Source organism: Apus apus, chromosome 2, assembly GCF_020740795.1.
Source record: "Apus apus isolate bApuApu2 chromosome 2, bApuApu2.pri.cur, whole genome shotgun sequence".
NCBI lineage: Eukaryota > Metazoa > Chordata > Aves > Apodiformes > Apodidae > Apus > Apus apus.
In genome coordinates this window covers 67,910,987-67,923,832 of record NC_067283.1, presented here as the reverse complement: position 1 = coordinate 67,923,832, position 12,846 = coordinate 67,910,987, and the positions used below count along the sequence as shown (strand labels likewise).

The window sequence follows — 12,846 nt, the reverse complement described above, 5'->3', positions numbered from 1 at the left end:
TCTTTGACTGCCTCTCCTTTTCTTCAGAGCCCAAACCTTTCTTTAACTGGGTTTCCTTAGACTGTCTTGCATTAAATTTGTGGTGTTTGAAGGAAATTGTTTTGGAAAGAAACTCACAGTGCTTCTTATTTCCTGGAAGCTGCAAATCTTTCCAGTAGGTCCCCCTTAGGTACAAGGGGTTTTTTGCTAGGCACTCTTCATTCTTCCCTCTCCCTCTTTCTGTTCCTACAATGGAAACTGATTCCACCCTCTCTTCAGCTCACACTGCCTCTGCAAAACAGATGAACCTACAGATGGATAATGTTAAATTTGTGGTAGAGCAAGCTTGGCTTACCACACTGCCACATACAGAAAACGTTTTTTGTGTGGTATATGATTTTTATGGTATTTTAACATGAAGAAGTACCCATGCTTTTTACACTCATAGTATATGCATGGTGAGAATGTAAATTTTGCTTCTGTGAGGCATCTAGTTAGGATTATTTTATTATTTCTTTTTCTTATTCCTGGTGTGATAGCATTTTATCAGCTGGCCATTCTCATGTGACAAGTTATAGAAACAAAAATGGAAGGAGGAACCAAAGAATTACCAATCTCTTATTATTTGAGACAGCAGAACAGTAGAGAAATAATTTACAAATGTTGTCAGGAGAAAGGTCCAAGTGAGCATCTGTTAATTTATTTTGATATGTAGGCATTGTGTGAGTATCTGAATAAGGTCATGGATTTTGTAACAAATGTTGTGAGGTTTTATATGTTTGTTATCAGAGAAGAGAAAAATGGCATGTGAGTCAGCACAACACAGAATAACAAATATTGCAACCTTTTACCATAGATGTTTTAAGGAATATTTTATTTGAATATTGTTTGTGCAAATTATTTGGCTATTTACCAGGGTGGCAACTATATATAATAAAATACTGAATGTTTCATACCTATATTTTTAATATAAACGAGGGCTTTGTTTATAATAACATGCTGTGTCAACACTAAGAGGCCTCCGTAGTTTTCACTTTCAATATTGACAATTTTATTAAAATATTTTTGTGTTTCATAATAGGGAGTGCTGGAAAAATCAAAATTTTCTAAAAGACATTGTGTTTTCTTCCTCAGGCTTTATAACCCAAAAGACGTTTCTGGCAATCATTTAAGAACCACTACAAGATTCACATCCCACCAGAAATCCTGTGGAACATCCATCTTATAGGAGTGTCCTAGATATAAGTCATCAGAGAAACTCTGCAGGAAGGAAGGAACCTTAAGGAGTCAAAGAACCATAATTTACACCTTCTTCAGTAGAAAAAGCCTGCCAGCTGATTTAAGGCCTTGGATTTTTATAGTTTGACTTGGTCAGGATACTAAGGTAAAACTCACACTTGTGCACATTTGTTTGCATTTGCATTTGATATGTATTTCCATATGTCTTTTAAGTATTTACTGCAAGTTTCTCAGTGGGTTGAATGATCTACAGAGGTGTTCAGAGAGTTTTTATACTAACTTTTTAAAGGCACAAATACATGCACAACTCTGGAATGTAGAATGACCTCATAATGAATTTTGTTGGTGATTTGTGGTTTCGTTTTGTTTGGTTTCTGTTTGCTTGTTTTTTAGGGGAGTACACCTAAGTAGGTTGAGTTCTGCCTTTCCAGACAGTTTTGGTGCTCAGTACCCAAGTAACAAGTGTTTCAGATGGTGGTGGGTCTTCATTTTTGTTGATTAGACTTACAGTCTAATCAGACTTACAGACCTCAGGAAAGAAGTGGAAACTTTGCACTCTTTCCCCAGATTCCATAAAGTGATACTTGATGCTCAGTGCATAATGCCCACCCCCCACCCCTCTCTTCTTCTGCCCCGCCCCCTCCCGGCTTCCCCCCCCCCGGTTTCTTTCATCTGCCTTTTTCTTAAAACAGAATTATTGAGAAGAGATTTTTGTGTCAGGAAGGTCAAGGTATTGAACTGTAAAGGGGTATCAGTTGCAATTGGAGACAGCCCAGTAGGAGGATCTCTTAACAGGGTGGAATAAGAAATTTACTTTTAGTCTGCTCAAAGGAAATACTTTTAAATGTGTGCTTCAAGGAATTAGTCTTTGATTTAGAATATTTTGTCTCCTGCAGGCCTTCAATCTTCCTATGAATAAACTATTTTTAGTAGATTAGAACTCCTATGAATTTGATTATTGTTTGTTTTGCCTTTAACCCTCTACCTTATCTGAAGACAGGTACAACTGGGGATTTTTTTTCACTTAGCTTTTTGTTGTGTTTGCTGGATGTGTCACTTTCTCCTTTGTTCATTTTTATTTCATCATTACTTACAGCTAGAAACTATCTCCGAAAGGCAAAACCATGAAAATGGTCCTCATTCACTTGATTAGCCAGCCCAGGTAGCTGTTGAAGCAGGAACTCCTCAGTCACAGCAGAACTGACTGATAGAGCAAAAAAAGTGCAAAAGCTGGCCTCTTGAGAGGAAAAAAGCAACTTTTCTTATTAATACTTTCTCCATTCTTTGATTCTGTCATAGATGTTCATGGTCCATATTTCTTTTGCATCTTTAATTGTTCTATGATCACATGGACAGTCACTGAAATGAACTGAATTTGTGGAAGATGCAAGTGCAGATAACAACTATTCAGAAACAACTAAAAACGATAAAAAATTCTCTGAAGGCTAATATTCTCTTATAAAAGTTCATCTATTGTTGTCCCTAAAAACTCCCTAAGTTCCCATATAAGAAACTTAGATGAAGTGAAGCTAGTAAATGTAGAGAAATATAGTCAATATAAATTTAACATCTTTAGATGAGGACTGATTTGTATATAACCAAGTTGGTTAATTGGAGCTGGCATCTCACCATCCCAAGGAAAGATGGACAATTCAGTAGTGTATGTGTATTCTTCTCAGCTCTAGACTTTGTGCCCAATCAACCTTTTATCCCTGAAGCTCTAGGGGAAGTTATCATAGCTGTCTTTCTATGTCAGGAAATAAAAACCATGACGGGAAAAAGAGCAACATTAGCATAGGAATGAATGGGTATAAACCAGCCATAATTCATTAGGATGGAAGTTAAAAGGAAGTTAAAACACTAAGTTTCTGTTCTGTTTGAGAAACAAGGTTATGAAGCCTTTCTCTGTTGGGAAGAATGGGAGTGAAAATAAAATAAATATGAGACCCTCTATTCCTTTAATGACTGAACATTAAAAATTTATGATAGCATTCATGTAATGCCCGTGCCTGGGCTTCAGTTCTCTGGCTTAGCAGCTAGGGTTGACCTTGGTGGCCTAGAAGATGCAATTCAGTCCAGTGCTTCTATGACTCCTTTCAGTGAAGTCACTGAAAACCTTGGCATTCACTGCCATATTGCCATTCATCTACATATTGTCAGTAAGAGGTTAGCAATGTACAGCACTTAGGTGTTTCACTGTTGATACTGTTAAGTAGATTGAAATATAAAAATAAATGAAATAATTTTTCCAATTTCAGGCCTTACAAATCAGAGTGGTTTTTTCACTAAGTTCTCCAGAACTTAGAATATTACAGGGGAGAGGGAAGGAGGGGAACCCAAACCCTGAAGCTTTGATCTGCATCTATGTGTGAGTGATAATACAAAACTAAGATATCACACGTAAAATAGCGATTATCTTCTTAACATCTATTCATTTAAAGGAATACAAAATGCTGTAATTTGAATGGCAGCTCTTTTCCGTGATGCATTATTCTCTCTCTTAAGCTTTGATTAGATACATCATATGCCATTAGATTCTACTACATTACATTTCTCTTCCACAAAGCAATAATCCTGTACATTAAAGTAAAACCTTAAAAACATTAGAGAGGATATACTTTAACCTGAGTTAAGAGTGTGTTTAGCTAGCCATAAAGCTTTTCTCTTCCCTTAAGAGAAGTACTCAAACACTTAAACAGACACAATAGTTATGCTAAACAAATAGATTCCTATAATGAACTACATCTTCCTTTTTTTCTTGATTGAATGCCAGGCTTGCTATAATTATACTGTGAAGAAAATCTCTTGCTATAGGAAAACAGAGAAATTTTAAGCACACTTGCATCATCTGACAATCCCGAAGAACCCTTCTGCTGCTTTTAAGTGTTCTTCTCTTTGGCCAACAGCCAAATCCCACTTTAATCCAAAATAGTTTAAAGTCTTAGGGTTTGATCCAAAGTCCATTCAAGTCTGGAGATTTTCAATGCCTTCAGTGGACTGAGCCGGCTGTTGAAAAAAGCTGAAGGCTGACATCTCATTTACTTTGGGGATACTCTTATTTATGTAGGTTAAGAGTAATTATAGTTAACATAGTGGGACAAACCCTGCAATCCTTAGATAATTCCTATTTAGGCTGAACTCCTGTTCAAGTCATGGATACAGATGAAAATATTCTACTTTGTGCTGCAATTAGCAACAATAACCAAAGGCTTAGATCTTTAATTTCTCATTAGTTATTGGTATGTTAGGGCAGGTAAAAAGCAGATATGGGGGAAATGTGTTTTGGTTTTAAATGTTTGTCCCCAAGAAACAGTGTTCAGAGGATTATGGCATTCATTTCCTTGCCTAATAAGGCTTTATGCCACACCCTTAAGCACATTTCTGAAGTATCTTTAGGAGCAGATGATAACAAGAGCAAATAGCCTAATTTCCCTTCCCCCTTGAGGCAGTTGGGACTTGTGTTTTTTTTAATAATACTTATTTTATTGCTTACCCAGTTTTCTCTTCTGCCAGTGGGCTGGCACACTGAGGCTGGTGTTGAGCCTGCTGTTGCCCTTGCCGCACTTTTGACAGCAGGGCATGGTAAGGGAAGGATGCCCACTGGTCCTGGGCTAGAATGGACAGGAAGGGCTGTCCTTTATTTCCACTCCTGAAGTACTGCCTTTCTCCCAAGTTCTGAAATTACTCCACTGCTCTACGCCTTTCAATCCCTCACTCTGAATGAAAAATGCACATAATTCTTTATTAAAAAAAAAAAAAAAAAAGAATGTGTAATAGAAATATCCTGAAAACCTTCTCTTCAAAAAAGCTTATCTTTTGACAATTTGTCTTTTTGCAAATAAGTTAAAAAAATAATAATAATAAATTGTACTGGGAAACTTTTGATCAGATTCTAGTTGAAATCCTAGTCCCTCCTAAATCATTCTTTCATCTGCTCTACTCATGACTTTGACTTGACAGTCTGACTAAACTACACTCTATCTGCTGTAGCTTGTCAGCAAATGAAATCAGGTTTACATGCTTTTGTTATATTTGTAAAAAGTACATATTTGAACCTCTCCTTCCAGCAGCTCAGTACCTTCCCGTAACCCATATTCTTCCATTCAGAAACATCATCCTTAAATTGCACAGAAGTATCTGAAATGAGAAGTGTTGCTCAGTTTGCTGCTAACTCCTTATGGCATGCAAGAGTCTTAAAATACAACTCTTAAACAACAGTTTAAAATGCAACATTTTAGTCTTTCATGTTTATTCTTTCTCTGCTGTAGATACTGATATCAGTACCACTGGTCTTGTTGCTAAAGTCTGCAAAAAAGACACAAATTGTGAGGATACAGCTAAAGGCAGCAGCTCTCTAGGGGGATTCCTAATTGTATTTGCTTCTGAAACTAGAGATGTAACAGTGTTAATAGAATTATAGAACCATAGAATCATCAAGGTTGGAAAAGACCTTCAGTATCATCAAGTTCAACCATCCTCCCTACAACCCCTAACCACTAAAACATCTGAAACAATGTGTCTACCCCTTTTTTGAACACCTCCAGGGAAGGTGTCTCTACCACCTCCCTGGGCAGCCTGTTCCAGTGCCTCACCACTCTTTCTGTGAAGACATTTTTCCTAATACCCAATATGAACCTCCCCTGGCACAACTTGACCCCGTCTCCTCTTGTCCTGTTGCCAGTCACTAAGAAGAAGAGGCCAACACCCACCTCACTACAACCTCCTCTCAGGTAGTTGTAGAGAGCAATGACATCTCCGCTCAGCCTCCTCTTCTCCAGGCTGAGCAGCCCCAGCTTCCTCAGCCTCTCCTCACAAGACCTGTTCTCCAGACCTCTAACCAGTCTAGCTGCCCTTCTCTGCACCCTCTCCAGCACCTCCATGTCCTTCCTATACTGCGGTGCCCAAAATTGCACACAGTGCTGGAGGTGCAACCTCACCAAGGCTGTGTAGAAGGGCAGGATCACCTGCCTGGTCCTGCTGGTCACACTATTCCTGATGCAGGCCACAATGCTGTTTGTTTTCTTGGCCCCCTGGGCACACTGCTGGCTCATGTTCAGCCAGCTGTCAATCAGAACCCCCAGGTCCCTCTCTGCTGGGCAGCTCTCCAGCCACTCCTCCCCAAGCCTGTAGCGCTGCTGGGGGTTGTTGTGGTCAAAGTGCAGGATCTGACATTTGGCCTTATTGAACCTCATGCCATTGGCCTCAGCCCATCAATCAAACCTGTCCAGATCCCTCTGCAGAGCCTCCCTACCCTCAAGCAGATCGACACTCCCACCCAGATTACTATCATCTGTGAACTTACTGATGGGCTTTAGGAACCCAACATCTATGTTTTATTTGGTAGTTTACTGTAGGATTTAACAGCATTAAGCACAGGTTCAGCAATTTCCATTGTTGGTGGCTGTACAGAAATATTTTACCAGTTGTAGAAGTGCTGGTCTCTGAATATATCCAATGCCTTCTTTGGATAATATTCCAGTGGAAAAAAGATGCAGGTAATTTTGGCCAAGCTTAGACTTCCTCCTCAGCAACATAAACCAAACCATAACAGGTGATATTTGTTGTGCTCAGAGTAAATGTGTTAGACCAATATGGTGCAAGACCTATATATTTACTTTGTTTTAATTTAATGCTTTCACTTTTTATGTAGAGGAGGTATCAGGAGCAAGTACAGCCAAAATTTGTCAGAGTAGACTTGTCAATACCAGCTAGTTGATACAGCATTAAATTGGAGGATTGATGGATACCAGAATGAGGAGCATTTTAGCCAAAACAATCAGCTTTGTGGAAAGCTTTTTAGAGTAGGAAGACCTGATTCTGGTGGAGACAAAAATGAAAAAAAAAAAACCACAAACCACCCTACTCTAATATAAACTCTTTCCTTTGGCTAGTACTATCTAATCTTGAAGAATGACAGAGAATTGTAAACATAACCACAATATACAGAGAAATTACTTCACTCATCATTGAAGTATGTCCTGTCTCTGTGGGGCAAAAACTAGCAGTGCTTTTAGAGGATGCAATGATGCTTATACATTAATTTATTTTTAATACAATTCCAGCTTCTTGGTGTAATTTCTTACTATCAAGTTCAGTGATGGCAATGAAGCTAATGTTGCTGTTCTTTTAAATGTGCCAGAAGGCTCTTTGATAATCCAAAATATTGTGGAGATCTTGACTGAATCTTAAAATTATAAGAATCTCTTTTCAGTGAGAGTCATTTCTGTAGAGTTCAATGGGGCTGGGTGGATATAGATAAATCATATTGACTTATGACGTCTATGCCCATACTGCAGGAGATTAGTTTGCCTCTCTACAGCTACCTGGATAATTCAACTCAGCAAGTGCTTAATTGGTGATGTTTTCTTTGCAGCAAGATGGTTAAGTACTGATTCACTTTAGTTGTGAGAGAAAGAAATCGGTACAAAGCACTATATCTGTGGTTTTGGGGGGGGTTTATAGATGTTGAACTGGGGGAGGTTGTGGTGTTTGATGGGTTGTGGGTTAGAATGAGGGGTTAGAGTTCTCAGGACCCAGCTGACACTTGCTGTACAGTGATACAAGTAGCAAAAGACAAAAAGCTGTAAGAAAGAAAATAAAAATACCTGTCATGACCTGTAATAAAAAAATGAATCCCACAAGAATTTTTGCCTATTCACTTAATACATCCCATGTGTTGTAACTATGGCAAAACTTTTTGAGCTAGGATACCTAAATAATTCCCCAGATTGAACTAACTGGCAGGGATTTTTTTTTTTAAGTTGATATAACTGTATTTATAATGTTTGACAAACTAACTGTAGTTTACTTCAGGCGGTTGTATCTGGTTTCTTATGGTATGTATCACCAGTTCACTTGATAGCTCTGTTGCCCAGGACTAGCCAAATCTAATTTACATACTGGAGGCTCTGTGGTCAACTGGAATTATGTCTTTACCTAGTAATTCTGTGAACCTGGATTCACATGTGATGGGAGTTCAATAGAATAATGTGTTTGGTGGTCTCAATTACCATCAAGTCTCCAGAAGAAATTTGTCCATATTAGACAAACTACTCAGATTTGATGGAGTCCAGGCCAATTTGCATCCTCTGATCCAGAGAAGTAAAGTAATGGAAGAAAATGGCATGAGTTCAAATTAGATTAGCTCTGCTCTGGGTATATAATGTTCACAACTGCTACTTGTATAGTAGACACTGCAAGCTTCATTGACCTTGACAATACTATGAGTGTAATATTTTCATAAGAAAGGACAGTTGTTGAAATGCTTTAATATTCACATCACAGATTGCTTTTCCAGCTTTCACTTTTACTGAATGTCCATCTCTGTTGCTGCTTTGATTGTGTTTTCTAAAGTATTTATTGAGCACTATCATGTCCAAGGCCAATGTAGGTTTCTTCTAGCTCTGTGTCAAGACATAATGGTCTAGTGGGAGGTGTCCCTGCTTGTTTCAGGGGAGGTTGGAAGCTGGTAATCTTTAAGGTCCCTTCCAACCTTAACCATTCTATGGTTCTATAATTGCTCTACACCAGATAGTAGAAATAATTTACTTTCTTGAAGGTCTGTCATTAGGTCTTTTTTTGTTGATTTTCCTCAATTTTCTGAATGACAGTAGAGCTTGTACCCTGTACAAGTGACAGTACACAGTGACCTTTGTACCAGTGACTGTAGAGGCTGTAACCATGAGCGCCTACTGTCATCCTTCCTCTGAGGGGTCTAGGGCAATATCCTAGTGCCAACTTCACCATCTCTCTGATCTGAGGATAGAATCAGCAGTGGTGAAGGTGGCACTGGTAAGGTGCCACTGGGAAGATGGCAGTGAGAAATTGTCCCCATCCCTCCTGTGAGAGAGTGTAGACATGGAATAGAGGAATCATAGAAAAAATGAGGTTGGAGAGAGTCTCTGGAGGTTTCTAGTCTTGATTCCTGCTCAAGGTTGTTCAGCTTACTCTCTTCACAGTTGGCTAAAGGTGTTCAGGCATTTACACAAGGATATGGAAATCCTCAAAGGTGGGAAGTTGTCTTCCTCTCTGGGCAGCTGTTGCAGTGCTTAGCTATGCTTAGAATGAAAAATTTTTTTCTTATACCCAGTTGGAATGTCCCTTGTTGCTATTTCTAACTTGTTTTTTGTTCTTTCCTTGCGCTTTCATTGAAGGAGTTTACTTCTGTCAGCACACTTCTGAAAAGGTCACAACCAATTAGTCTCTGTTTCTTTCTTTATCTCTTTGCTCCTCCCATTCTTTTCTAAACCAGTGCTACAAGGGTGCTTAGCAAGTCTTTTAGGTTTGGCCTGTGACATTTCTACTGTCAAATTTTCTATCGGAGGGGAAAAAATAGCAGACTTAAAATTGTGTTGATTTTTCACTCTTTTCAGGAGATTTCTGTAGAGAATGGATGCAAAATTCCCTTTCTTGTGTCTGTCAGTCATTAAAATTATTTTAGAGATGGAGGAGTGCACTAGACAAGTGCTTTTAGGATGCAGTCAAACTGAAATGGTGAGACAAATCCAGTCTGATGGACAGCTCAAGGTAAAGGAAGCAACTGCCCTTTGTTAGGGAGAGAGAGAATGAGCCAGTGTCTCTTTGGTACCTGTGCAAATCCTATGCTATACTAACGCAGAGACTGATTAGATGTTCTTTCACATATTCAAGGTAGATCTTTATTTGTAACGCAATTGAAATATTTCAGTATGTAAGTGTAATAATGAAAAACTGTAGAAAGTTGAGATATGATTTTGAATACTCCTCTGTAACTGGACATGATTGTTAATACACTCAGACATAGAACCATATTAAGAGATCAGCAGCAGATTATCATGTGCAGAGATTCCATTAAATGCCCTGGAAGGAGTGCTCTCTCCTGCTGAAATGTCATGGTTTAAGACCAAATTACAGTAGAAAAGCTAAATGGGTTTAAATATGAAGATCCTTTCATAGCAGGTGCATGCAGTTTTTCAAACTACAGAACTTTACAAACATAGTTTGTTTGTTTTTTGTGGACAGATGCCATAGCCCAGGAGAGAAGCTGGGTGTGTCAGTGTACAGGACCTCCCTGTCCTGAGGGAAAAGCTGTGGCCCAAGGGTGAGGTTGGGCAGTGGAGTGTAGTGATTCTAGCAGTGCTATGCATAGTCTTCCTGCAGGGCTATGGGAAGCTCCTTGGTTCTCCTACCTCCCCAGAGGGTGGAGGGATGGTCCTGGTGCAAAGCTGTAGGGTTCCCTCACTAGACACATTCTGGGAAGTACTGGGGAACTCTGGGTTGCTGTGGTACTCTTGGGTGTCCTTAGAGGACTGGGGACAGAACACCTCATTGCTGAGTGTGCTGCACAAACTGCACTCTCTTTTTCTGAGTTCCTGTCAATATTGGTGGCTTTAACAGTCTGCTTGTTCCAGACACTTCTGGACACTTTTGCACTTCTTGATGATCAACACGCTCTTTGCATATTTGGCTGTCTGTTTCCTTGAGCACACTAAAACTTTTCAGTTGTTTGGGATACCTACTTATTACAGCAAAAAATAGGTTATATATAATTCACAGATTTATTCTAAGGGCCATGCTAGCTGTGCCTAATTCAGGCTAGCTGCTACATAAAGTCACCACGTTTATTAGCTGACATGGTCCCTGTGCAGGCTCAGATCCTGACATGGCTGGCTTTTTCTGTAGAATGATGAGGATACTTGTCCTAGCAATATTTTGCATATTAGTATTTCTACATGCAATAGAGCTGGTAAATGTCTCTAACTCGTGTTGGACAAAGCGATTACTGGTTTTGATGAAAATGAGTGGACATCACGTGTTCACAAAATGCATGTTATCTGGACCAGCTCTCATCTTAAGAACATATAAAGAGGGCAAGGAATGCAACCAATAGCTGATGAAAAAAAATAATGTAGTTAAAAGGAAGCAAATGAAAAAAATAATAATCAGAAAACAAAACAAAAAAACACAACCAGCAAACAGACACACTCTCAGGCCAAGCTGCAAACACTGAAACTTACAGAAGAGTCTCCAGAGTTTGGAGCCCTGCAGTAGTGGCCTCACTACGGTAAACTAAATCATCTGTACAAGCTGGTTCCAATAAACCAATCAACGTGATAAAGGGGAACTATTATATTACAAAGCCCAGAAGGCTGTGGCACTTCCACTATCATGCACTGAATAGGTTAAAAGTATTTTAATGCAACTTTCTACATAGCTTTCTACAGTGAAAACAGAGCTACAGGCAGAAAAATATCCCCTTATTAAAGTATACAGTAGGTCACCGGTACAAATTATAAGGAATCAATCCGGTTTGTCCTGATTACTGTGAAAACAGTTTAAGAAACTATGTAAAAGCAGCTGGGAAGAAAACACATTTTATATGAAGTCTTGTAATAGAAAGTTTCTCTTAAAAAAATGAGTTGCATGTTGTAGTTAAAGGGGGCCATTCAAGATGCAGTCATGTTTTCTACTGGAGGGAAAGGTAGCCTGGAATCAGCCTCTGAAGAGAAGACTCCTTGCCACCTTGCAGTTTTTGTTCTATTCTTTTTTTTCTGTCTTCAGTACTAGGGGTGTGACAGAAGAGAGAGGCAGTTGCCTGGGAACAATAAATCCCATTTTGAAACATCCGCTGTTCTTGGAGCTCTGTGGTCATCTGACATTCAGTAAAACAGGATAAAGACAAAACAAAGTCTGTGAGCCAAATGCCAGAATCCTTACTCACGCTCTGTCCCCTGCTTGTTGATGAAAAATGTGTGAGAATTGGCTAAAAGGGAGAGGAAATCACAGTGAATTTCAGTTCCTTACAGTTTCCTCTTGAATTCTCTGGTCATAATTGTTTTTAAATCCCAGGAACCTCAGGCCTTGAAATTTGAAATGCATATTTTAGGTGATCTGAAGGCATCAAACAATCAAATATGCATGATATAACATTTAATGATAACTCTGGGCAGCATAGTTCTACTGAATTTTCTTGATAGTGTTTGTGTATGGTGTATCCATAGGGGGCCTGCTGGGCCAGGCAAGTTTCTTGGAAATGCAGCTCCAGTGGGTGGGGTGACATACGTTCTCTGAATATGGACCAGCAGGGCATGATTTGTCCCCCAGTCTACACAGGCAAAAATTCCAGGGGAGCTTAAACCCCTCATAGTTTTCTTTTGACAGTATTTTGTGCTAACTTGATGAACTGGGAGAAGGAAGAAGTTGCATAGAAAGGTCTTAGGCATATAGGGTGACCTGGTAGGACAAGCTCCCCTTACCAGCAAAGCCTTCTGAATTTTTCATGTGTCAGTTGTTGAAGTCCCAGGGTGCTTGGAAGGAAAAACTGTGAAGACAGTTGAGGGAAACACTCTGCTGAGTCAATGCTTTCCATGCAAATGCAAGCCCTGAGTTTCTGCAGCTCTGCTGTCAGTGCAGCTAGCTTTGTGTGGTTGTCTAGATTGTCAGCAGGTGTAAATAGACAAGACACCTCCAAAAGCCCACCCAGCCTTGCCTGGCTACCTTTATTGAGGATCTAAACTTTAAACACACGAGGCTTTGTCTAGTACCTGTGGTTTGGGTGAAGTCTTAAGAGATCGGTGTAGCTCAACACGTCTCTAGGCAGTTGTTCCAACAGACACTGGCTGCACAGTTACCTTCCAGATTTTACTCTGA

General features: G+C 39.4%; 1 long non-coding RNA gene across 1 annotated transcript in view; it reads left to right on the top strand.

The window, feature by feature from the left end:
* Positions 1–1,119: 1,119 nt before the first annotated feature.
* Positions 1,120–12,846, top strand: part of LOC127380641 (uncharacterized) — a 54,699-nt gene continuing 42,972 nt past the window's right edge. The window contains exon 1 of the long non-coding RNA XR_007888546.1: positions 1,120–1,363. This is a non-coding gene — a long non-coding RNA (uncharacterized LOC127380641). The remainder of the gene's footprint in view (positions 1,364–12,846) is intronic.